Source organism: Vicugna pacos, chromosome 6 (assembly GCF_048564905.1).
Source record: "Vicugna pacos chromosome 6, VicPac4, whole genome shotgun sequence".
NCBI lineage: Eukaryota > Metazoa > Chordata > Mammalia > Artiodactyla > Camelidae > Vicugna > Vicugna pacos.
This window is the reverse complement of record NC_132992.1, coordinates 64,871,787-64,883,417: the sequence shown is the minus strand read 5'-3', so window position 1 is coordinate 64,883,417 and position 11,631 is coordinate 64,871,787. Positions and strand designations below refer to the sequence as shown.

The 11,631-nt window shown below is 44.7% G+C and overlaps 1 long non-coding RNA gene across 1 annotated transcript; it reads right to left on the bottom strand.

Moving 5' to 3' along the window:
* Positions 1-3,873: 3,873 nt before the first annotated feature.
* On the bottom strand, positions 3,874-11,280 carry LOC140696955 (uncharacterized). Its single transcript, XR_012073691.1, has 3 exons — positions 11,144-11,280; positions 6,863-7,015; positions 3,874-4,599 (listed from the first exon to the last, which is right to left on the bottom strand). It is a non-coding gene; the product is annotated as an uncharacterized lncRNA (long non-coding RNA).
* Positions 11,281-11,631: the final 351 nt, after the last annotated feature.

Here is an 11,631-nt window from a genome sequence, read left to right as displayed (position 1 = left end):
ATCATGATAATGGTCAAGATTTATTGAATTCCTACTATGTGCTGTGAAGCTCGCTAAGAACTGTGGAGTCCAAGAGGTACGGGGCGAGGTGCATGCCCTCAAGCAGTTTATATGCAATTTGGGAAGACCCATTTAGGCTAACGGAAAATGCTGGTATGAAGAAAAAGCTTAGTAGATGGTGGCGTACAGTCAGAGCTGACTTAGAGAGGAGATAGGATGATTTAAAAACCTTAAGTGAAGGAAAATATTTAGACAAGTGGAGGAGCATGGGAAGAATTCTGCAGGCAAGGGTAGTAGAAGAAACTAGTATTTAGACCTGGGGATGTGTGAGTTGTATTTAGAAGATAATCAACAGAAGAGTAGGACTGGAGTGAAGTGTTAGTGTAAGAGAGGGCAGCAGAAACATAAGCCTGGGAATCCAGGTAAAGCTTAACTGCCAAACCAAGAAGTCAGACCACTGGTGTCAGCCACCATATACTATATGATAATTAAATATGGTAAATACAGTAGCAATGACAACTGGTGCCAATACTAAATGTCTCATGGTTACCTGGTCCTGTAGTAGATATTTAATCTGATTTTGCATTTAATCACTCTTTAAAGCAGTAAGTATTTATTGCCCACCATAATTCTTATAACAATCCAATCAGGTACTTTTTATTACTTCCATTTTAAAGATGAGAAAACTGAGGCTTAATAGGGCTAAGGAACTTATTTAAAATCACACAGCTAATGAATAGTAGAATGCTGTCATTGCTAAAAAATATTGGAACTCTTCCTTCAGGACTGCTTTCAGCCACAAGGAAAGGTTTCCTAACTTTAGATGAGATGTCATTTCTCTGCCTGACCAGCCACTGGAGAGGACAGATGTCATGCAGAAAGGGACAGAGTCTCCATTCCTCTGCCTTTTGTTCTATTTGGTCCCCACGTTGGGTTGCATGATGCCCATCCACACTGGATAGGGCCGTCTGCTTCACAGAGTCCACCCATTCAAGTGTTGGTCTCATCTGAAACACCCTCACAGACAGACCCAGGAATAAGGTTTGATCTGGGCACCCCATGGTCCAGTCAAGCTGATACATGAAATTGATCATCACAGGGATGAAGTTCTGCCACTCCTGAGGTATTCTCAGGCTCTCCTCACTCCTAGGGAGACAGCTGCACAACCTGGACACCAAGCAGCCCTGGGTTTGAACCCTGCCTCAGCCAGTTCCCCAGCCAAGTTATTTAACCCCACTGCACCTCTGGTCCTTCAGCTAGAGAAAGGATATTACGATTCCTTCCTCAGAGTGCGGTGGTTTTGATTAGGATGCTTTCAGCAGCAAATAACACACAGGCCAACCCAAACCGACTTAAACAATGTGGAAATGTATTTGCTCACACAGGAAGAAGTCCAGATGTAGAGGGCTCCAGGCAAAATGTAGCTGGGGCCCAAGTGTTGTTGGCTCTTGGCTTCAGTCCTCTTGGCTCTGTCCTCTTCTGATTTTCAGCTCTGTCATCAGGCTGGTTCCGTTCCCATTTGCAAGAGGGTCAGCAACAGCAAGCGGGGTAACATGCTTTCTCCCTTACGTCTAGTGAAGGAGAGGAAAAAACCTCTGCCCCAACAGTGAAGGCATGCACTGCCCTTCCAACTGTTTGGATCCTCTTAGTGCACATGTGCACCCATGGACCAATAACCAGCCATGAACTGCCATGCATTGGCTTAGCATGGGGTAGACCGAGTGTCAGGAAGGATGAAATTGTATAACCCACGGGCATTTTCCAGCTCATAGCTAGAAAAAACCTCAGTAAAATTAGTTATGTTTCCAAATAATGAGGAGAGTATTGTTTGGGTCAGTTCCACATATACACCTGACTGTATGTGGAATGTCCTCTATCTTTAATGTTTATCTTCAGTCCCTCCGTTGGTCCAGGGGCACAATCTCACTTCCCATCAGAATGGATGACAGGGCAGTGCACAAGCTGGGATGGCAGCCATGGGCTTGTTCAGTGCATGAAAAGCAGTTCCACTGTTATGCACAAAGGCAGAAATTAGGACATAGGACCAGGAAAGGAATGCTGAGTGGCGGCTCCGAAAGAGGAGGAATTGGGAATCAGGAGCAGACACATCAAAGTGCTTTCAGCTTTGCTTTGCTCTATTCTGTCCCTGGTGCTGCCTCTGCCTTTACAAGAACTCATTGTGGTGAGGGTGGGGGAGGGGTGTCACCAGCAATTAGAGGGACGTTTTAAACAACTCATCCATCCAGGCATACTTAGGACCCCATTCCATCTCTATGTATTTGGCAACTAGCTGGGAAGGACCAGAACTGAGGCTTTCACACCTATTTAGCACCTGGTTAAGCATCACTTGGCACCTGCCAAATGGGTCTTTTACTATTTAGGGGGAATTTGCACTGATTACTAATTAAGCAGAAGTCATTGCTGCTCACAATCACTAGACTAAACCAGTTTCTGGGGAAAAGTCTTGATAAGCAGCTGCCCAAATGAAACGGATTCGAAGGCGCCCCACGCACACAGACTCTGGGAGTCAGCACGAGCTGGAGTCTTCTGAATAGGTTCTTGATGAGGACTGAACCCGGGGATGGTTGGTGGTCTCAAAACTAGGTGACAGAGGTTGTGGAGTCTTGAGAGGTGAGATGCTTATACTTAATTGAGGTAAATTAGATAAAGTTCCAAGCTTAAGGGGCAAGTTCTGCGTTGAGTAAACATTTCACACGTGCTTTGGACTGTAATTCTCTTTCCTTTAATTTACTTTGCATAAATGTTTTTGGAGTAGGCGAGTCCCTGCCCCAGCGACATCCTCCATTGCCCTGTAGTGCACTTAGAACACTTCATAGACTCATTTTGTAGCTGAGGTATAGTAGGTTGTCTGAACTACGATTCTTAAGACTTATGTGAACTTGGCATTTGCAGGACAATTTTTTTTGAGAGGAAGGGTGTGTGTGTGTGTGTGGCAGGGAGGGCATACAGTGATTTCCTTGATAGCCAGCACTTTGGAAATGCTTATGAGTGTCTGAGGACCTTTTCTGTGGGTAGCAGATTCTCATAAGAGACCAAGAACTCCTCAAATAACATTAAATACTATGCCTGAAGACAAGCACTTTTGAATCAAGGTACAAACTGCGTCTGAAGACTTGTCCCATCTTTTTTTAATAACATGGCTACTGCTCTTTACCGAATGTTGTTTTGGAAGTCAGGGAATATTAAACTCAGTGGGCATTGTGAAAAGTATATTATGAAGAACCTGATCTCTGTATATTTGGGGACAAAATTTACTTTGAGATAGGCTTGAGATCTATGTTATTGTGCTGGCTACTTCTGAGATGCTGATGTCCACAGGAGGTCAGTGAATTTTCCTAATATTGTGCATGCCTATACATTTCTGTCTTCGCCAGATTTTCCTGGGACTCTACAGGCAGTTGTTTCTTTGCGGGGAGGAGTTAGATAGCTCCGTATCATTAAACACTGTGATGATGTTTGGGGGCAATTGCATCTCACTTCCTGGAAGGTCAGAGAAAGGAATTCAATTTGAAGCCAATGGAAAATTTCAAACATGGGTGCAATCCCATATAGCAAATACCAGCATAATGAAAATCTCTGCATGCCAGTGATTCCCAATGGCCTATTTATATCAGCAGTATTCAATGAGGGGGAACTTTGTCCTAAATAAAAATGTGGACAATCTTTTGGAGTTCATTCTAATGGGAAACTATTGTCAAAAATCTTGAGGGAGTGGAGCAGTGAATGAACACTGACTTGGAGAGGGGTTTCTGCAGGAAGCTCTCAAAGGTGACTGAGAGTTTAGCAGGGTGGGGAAATCAGGTAGAGAGATGACCACGAGGACACGAGCCCTTTCAAAAATGCATCGGAATCTTGGAGTTTAATGGAATAAGGGAGGGATGTTCAATATATTTTATTTTACAAATTGAAGGAAAGGGTGACCCAGGAATGCTGGATAATTTGGAACACACAGGTAGCAGACATCTGGGTGACATTTAAGTGTTGTTATGCTAGGAGCTCCCATCCATTTAATGCAGTGCTTGGTACCTACTAGGTGTATGTTAAATAACTATTATGCACATAAAATGACAGTGGACACAAAGGTCCAGGAATGGACCACTTTGATGGGAACCTTACTGTGGAGCATGTGGACCATCTACACTTGGCCTGACCTGTGGGATGTTAAGAGGTCCTGGGGTTACATGTGCTCAGCTGCTTCTCTGCTTGTAAGTCTTCCCCCTATAAATCATATTTTATATCTGAACTGCATGATCCCTTTGCTCCTTGGGAAACAGGGTCCTTTTCAAAACAAGTGTCAGGCTTTCCAGGCTCCTGGAATGGAAGGAAGAGGGAGAGTCTCCCTGCAGGAGGGATTAACAAAAAAGAGAACTTTCCCCTGGAGCAGACAGACAATGTCCCGTCAGCAGAAGAAAAGAGTGGGAAGGAGAGAAATAAAAAAAAGTGGACAAATCTTTCTTGATGCCGAAGAGAAGCTGATTTCCAGATTTTTCCTTTGAAAGGGGTACTTGATTGAGTACTTTTCTCTCCACTTCTAGGAGCTTCCTAGATCCGCTGGGCTGTTTGGGACTGGCTGGTCTCCTGCTTGTGGCCAGGGAAAACAGAGATGGTGTTACTGAGGAAAGGAAGGTTCTCTCTGGCTGCTGAGTGAGGACAGGATGAGAGACATCCCCAACAGGGAAGCGGGAACCAGTGGAATGGTTTATTGGTGAGCACAGGAAGGCATGCCCAAGCTGTGGGCACAAAGGTTGGAGTGGACACAGCTCCTGCCTGGAGGTGTTGTCCATCCTTCAGCAGCCTCCAGTTCCATTGCCTATTTCTTTCAGAAAGTGCCCTCAGAGAGCCGGCATGAAGCCCCAGGTCAGATGCCCTCCCTGTCCTTTGCTGGGAGAAGCACTCTCGTCCGGGCAGGGGAGGCTGCCTCCTCGTCCCCAGGACTGGCTAACGTAACTACAGGAGGGATTGATTTCTTTTTACTGCTGAGAAGCAGCCGTCCTGCAGATGGAAGAAGGAAGCTCTCGATCCAAGGGTATCAATTTGCTGCACTCGGTCTGCTCAGGTTGTAGAAAAACTCTGCACCATTGGCCAGCTAAAGAAGCAGAGAGGAGGCTCAGCCAGGCAGACTTAGGCTGGGAAGGGGTCAGATGTGCGTGGAGCCTGTGGATCTTCAGTTGCTCAGGTAAGGGGCTCTTTCTTCCTGGGCCTTGTCTCTGTCCACATAGCTCTGCGGTGCCAGCCTCAGTGTGGGACTCAGCCCTGGTTTCCAATTCCCCTTCCCTCAGGTCCTACCGGTGTGGACTTGGTTGGGTCCTTAACCTCTCCTCATTCATGTTTATAGTCACAAAATTTTTACTGAGGTCTTCCTACACATGCCATTCACTGTGCTGGGCCTCAGGGGTTAGTGGTGGGCACGACAGTTCACCCCCAGCTATAAAATCCACCCAATACTGGTACCACTGTCTGGGGTTGCTGGCCAGGCTCAATTTCTGAGAAATCTTTGCATCTTCACACACCTGTGAGGCAGGTTTGGCTCCGTTTCTGTTCTGGGTATGTGAGACCTGCCAAAGGTACAGATGGGAGGGAGGCGGCCCGGCTCTCCTCACTAACAATTTAATTGGGAAAGAAATTTGGACCCAAGGTGGCCCCTCATGTTCTGTGAAAAACGCTATTTTGTCTTTCCTCGAAAGGAATCTGGAAGCAGCCAGAAACTCTGCTAGGAGAACAGAGGGGCAGCTGTCGCCGAAGAGAGGCCCTAGCGTAAATCACACGATGCCAGGAAAGGAGGGCAGGTTCAACTAGAACATCAGGACACCCTTGGCTTTTATCCATTGACGACCTGCCAGGGCTGTGTTTCCCTTTCTGTTGCCTCCACATCACACACTTTCAAGCTGAAAACCCCAGCCTCTGCTACTACCCTCTTCAAACAGAAATAAAGGACAATTAAGAACCTTCGAAGGTGGTTCTTTAAATCTTTCCATCTGTGCCTGCCTTTCCAGGCCAGCTACTGGCTAAGCTTGTCAGCATCCAGTCACATCCTTCCCTGGGCTGCCCAGCGCCATGACTGCCTGGTGCAAGTTGCTGGGCATGTTCCTAAATCATAGTTCCAGTGAAACATGGCAGTTTAACCCATGCGGTCAGCTTCTCTTCCTCCTGAAACGTGACTATCAAAATGTTGCGGGAAAAATGTGTTACAGCTCAGTTGTGACAGCAACCCGGATCCCCACCAGTAAGAACTGGAGAACCCAGGTTTATTATGCCAGCAAGTCCAGAAAACTTAACACTTCAAGCTCTGGACCCCGTCTGTAGGTTTACACAGGCCTTTTATAGGCTGCCAGTTTTACACTTTGCAACATCATATGCAAATAAAGTACAACAGAAGTTGACCGACCAGGAACAAGCTTTGTAGAAATAGACCAATCAGGAATGAGCTCCATGCAAATGATGTACTACAAATGGTCCAATCAGAAGTTAGGGAAGTGGACCAATCAGAAGTGAGAGTAATAGCCAGTCAGAAGTGAGAGTAATAACCAATCAGGAGTGAGAGTAATAACCAATTAGGAGTGAGAGTAATAACCAATCAGAAGTGAGCTCAGGGAACCAATAGAATTCTAGGTTTAGAGGCAAAACGTCTGAGATAAAGCCTCTGGGCCAGAGAACCGGACGCTAGTGGGAGGAGAGCAGCAGCCCTGTCTGGGGGTCCTGCCAGTCTTTTTATGGGGCTTCCCGCCTCAAAAGAAAAAAAAAGTTATGAAGCCACAGGATAGAGAAAATGTGGGAAACTAGGAAAGATGCCAACACGTTCCTGGAGGATGGAAAGCTGATGAAAGAGTGGCGACTGACTCACCGGAGAGGGGGAAGCTACGCCGTCAGTGTCAGCAGAGAAGGGCGCTGAGGAGAAGCAAGAAGCAGCCTGAGGGCTCCAGAAGGGCAGCATGCTGAGTCAGGCTGTGGGTTCAGTTCTGTGTAGGTTCAGTTAGAGCCCCAGGCACCTCCTGACCTTGAAGAGAAGTGATAACCAGAGTTGGCCCTTCTAACAATCCCACCTTCATTCTTTAGAAATTGAACCTGGAGAGGCCCAGGCCACGAGGATATCATACACTGCAGATCAGAGACACAGATAAAATACACACACAGAGATCAATGACATGTCTTTCCTTCCACTACCATCCCCTGCCCATCTTCTAGATGCTGACAGCCGGGGCCTAACCCCCTGCGGAAGAGGTGGCTTCTTCTCTGGGGAAACTGAACAGGAAATGCATACAGATCCTGATGTCTGAGGACCCCATTAAGCTTTGGAAGTTGGTAAGCCTGGCTTCTCATCACTACTATTTTCTTTATTTCTTTTAAATTAATTATTTAGTTTTTAAACTTACCTTGTCTAAACTCAAACTGCAAACTCCGTCTCCCCTGTGGTGGGCAGCAGCTGACAGCTCAGTTCTAGATTTTAGCCTTAGCTGAGCTGCTTAAATTCGGCCTGGTATACACGGTGGTTTAGGGGGAGTCAGAGATGGGGTGGAAGTTTATATACAGAATTGGGGGTTCCCCTTTCTGACTCTCCTTTCAGGATTGCCCCTCACTTTGCTGTTGCCCAGGGCTTTGATTATTCAAGCCAGTAAGTCTGTGGGTTTCTCTGAGTATTTTGACCCTCGATGTGGTACAGACTGGGGCTTTTTCTCAGGCCAGAAGCAGTAACAGAATGAGAAATGATCCGTTCTGCCCAATGTCAACGCTTCTCCAGTATCTGGCTACTTTTGGTCTCTCTAGTGCCTTTAGGTGGTGGTTTGTTACATATTGTTCAGTGTTTACAGCAGTCTTCTGGAGGAGTGTTGGTCTGATAAGACCTGACGGGAAGTATTTTTTGGTAGTTATTACTGTTTGGTAATTTATTCTCCTATCACCTTTCTCCACCTTTTAAAATATGAATTATCAGCTAAGGGTCAGCAGAAGTTTGAGGAAAGAATCTAGTATAAAAGACAGAGAAACAAAACAAAATCAAAAAAAATGAAGGAAAGGTTAGGGAAGTGTTGCTCAGAGGAAACAGAGATGCCTCCCAGAACAGAACAAAATTTAAAAATAAATCCTCCACAATAATTCTTAGAAAGACAAAAATATTTCACCTGCAAAACAAAAGCAGGCTACTGTTTAAAAAAAGAATCCAAGAGCAAGAAGGATGTTAGAAATTAAAAAACAGAATTACAGAAATATTCAATAGCGGGAGATAGCTCCCATAAAGTAAAACAAAAAGACAGACAATAAAAAGAAAAGACCATTAGAGAATCAATCTAACAAGGCCAATATCTGACTAATAGAAGATCTAGAAAGGGAGAATAGAGAAGATGGAGGGAAGGATATTATCAAAGAATTAATACAAGAAAATTACCCTGAACCGAGGCTCACGAGTATCTAGAGTCCAGATCAAGGGTTAGCAAACAACAGCCCATGCGTCAAATTCATGCTGTAACCTGTCTTGTAAATAAAGCTTTATTGGAACACAGCCACGCTCATTTATTTACTTATTTGTCCATGGCTGCTTTGCTACAATGATAGACTCAAGAATTTGTGACAGAAACTATATGGCCTATAAAGCCTAAAATATTTGCTATCTTATGTTTTACAGAAAAAGTTGGCTAATTCCTGGTCTGGATCAAAAGGTCCTTGCATTGACCAACACAATGAATATAAAAAGACCCAGATCAAAGACATTACTGTGAATTTTCAGAACATCAGGGAGAAAGAGAAAATCCTAAAAGACTCCAGAGAGAAAAGGTCACGTACAAAGGATCAGAAATCCTGTGGGAGAGGGATTGAACTTCTTAAAAGCAACAGTGGAGGTTGCAAGAAAGTAGAGGGATGCCTTCTAGATACCACAGGAGAAACTACTTTCAATCTGGAATTCAATCCAGTGTAATGATAAGATAAGGTGTTTTCAGACAGTCATGACTCAAAAACTGTACTTTTTGTCCTCTGGGGGAGCTTATGCTTCAGCGCAATAAGGAAGTAAACCAAAACAGAAATAGACTCACAGACATAGAAAACAAATTCATGGTTACCAAAGGGGAAAGTCTGGGGGGGAGGGGAAGGATAAATTAAGAGTTTGGGTTTAGCAGATACAAACTACTATATATAAAATAGATAAACAACGAGGACCTACTGTATACCACAGGAAACTATATTCAATATCTTGTAATAACCTATAATGGAAAAGAATATGAAAAAGAATATATATGTGTTTGTGTGTATATATATATTCAGTTTTATATCTATATATCTATATATCTGTATCTGAATCACTTTGCTGTATACCTGAAACTAACACAATATTGTAAAGCAACTACACTTAAAAAAAAAAAAAGGGAGTAAACCAAGAAATAGGAAGCTATGGAGGCCTCCTTTATGGGACATAGTCACATGACAGCTGTGTTCCAGGTCTCTGACGGCAACCATTCCAGGCAGGAGCAGGGAGGGCTGGGGGTGGTGGGGAAGGGTCTCCAGGGAAAGAACAGGGAACTGATGGCTTGTCTATGTAAGGGAAGAAAACTTCCTTCTGCCTTCTAGTTTCTGTGGCTGGCCTGAGAAAGAAACTGACATAAAGTAGTTTAACAGGAGAAAAATATACACATTTATTTAATATTCTTATGTGTACATGGGAGTCTTCAAAGCTTATATATCTCATATATCTTTTTATACAAAGAAGGATAAATTGTGGGGATATGACAAGACAAAGGGGCTTGGGCTTGGGGCAGTAAATTGTGGGAGAGTGGCTAGGTTATATGGGGGGGAGGAACTAATAAAAGATAATGGTTATTACAGTAGTTTTGTTTGCATGGGTCCATTCTGGCAGTGAGATTGTTCTTTTCTTCCTGCTATAGGAAGGGTATCTTTCTCATGGGAAACTTTGTGACCTACTTTTAGGAGGAAAGAGGGAACTAGCTGAGAGAGCCCCTTCCTGCAACTGCTACTTCTCAAACATTTTCAGCTCAAAATAATCCACATGCCAAAGCAGCAGATTCTGGGGTGGCATGTCCTGAACCCCTTCATCTATGTGTTGAACTACGTGGAGGAGAGCATTGAGAAGAGAGGTTTCACAGCGTGTTTGGGAATACTTGGCACTAGTTATACAGTAAACTAAGGATAGCACCAAAAAATGCAATCATTTCAGGAAAAACAAGGAGAAGTTGTATGAGAAAGAAAACGTAATTATGGTACTGACTCAGCAGTGAATAATATTTACATAATCTGCCAGGTGGCCCCAGTGGTTCCCCCTCCTGTTGGGTAGCCTGAGGAACACCTCCTTCTTGTCCCTACAGCCCTGGGGGAGGCAGGAGCTGGAATTACTGATCTCTGTTTGCTCTTTCAGCAGTTCTAACGCTTTCTAACTAATATCCTATATTAAATTTCTCTCTATTAAATTATCTGGCATAGGTTTATGGAGTCTCACTGGTATGTAAGTCAATTAATAATGTCTAAAATGGATAAATCAAGAAACAGCAGTGTAAGCAACATGTTAAAAATATGGAAGTAAAGATTGGGAAAAAAAAAGACTTTAAATGTTTACCAGTGAACTTGGTGGGTGGGAGTAGGGGTAAGTGGGTTATATACTAGGGGTATGATTATTTTTAGAAACAGGTTAATGCCTTTTTGGTTCTGAAAGATAAGGTTTCGGTGTAGTCTTAGAGAGAGGATGACAAAATGGGTTTACCTGCTCTGCCCAAGCATAATTATTGAGCCCCTCCATCCACCTCTGCCACCCCCAGGCCGTCATTGTGGGAGCCAAGACTGGCGGTCTCTGCAGGGAGAGAGGAGATGGGAGAACCAGCCCTAAACACCTGCTGATCCATCAAGGTGTAACTGTAGAACCAGCCTAAACTGGCCCTATCCCGTTTCTAAAAAGATACTGAGTTGTTTTCCAGAGACAAGAAAACGGAGTCAGGCAGCTGGGGCATGCGCAGAGGAGAAAACTTTGCTCTCAAATAACAACCGGAACCAAAGTTTCTCCTACCACTGGCCTCCCACGGAACCAAAGGGCCAGGGCACGACCGGAACCTGAATGCCGGAACTCTTTCAGAAGAACGGAGTCCACAGTCCGGAAAGCTCCGTTGCTGAAGTCCCCTTTACCACATCTTACCGTAAACCTGCGAAGTTCCAAAGCCCTTCTGTCGAAACCTGCCCTGCTTACGTTTATCAGCCCTCCTCCCTTGATTCATAGAAGTTTGACTGAACCCAAGATCGGAGAGACAGATTTGAGCCCTGCCTCTTGTCTCCTTGCCGTTGTCCTCGAGATAAAGCTCTTTTCTCAGAAGTGGGTGCCGTCGTATTGGCTCCTACGCACCTAAGGCAGTGAGCCCTTGTAAGGAGAGCGTGGGAGAGAGCTGATCTAAAATGGGTCTCCTGTGGCAGGAATGGTCCAGAGGCTGGAGGAGCAGTAATGTTCACTGGACTTCCAAGGGACGTGTTTTCCTGAACAGCGCTATGATCCTCACGTGCTGTTTGGAGAAGGTGAGCTTCACCCACCATCTTTGTAGTAGAGATTTTAGGGGCACTGGAAGTGAAAGGGGCCAGTGTTCATGCATCCACATTTGGTGAATAAAACTCCAGAGGGGAGAGGATGTGCCT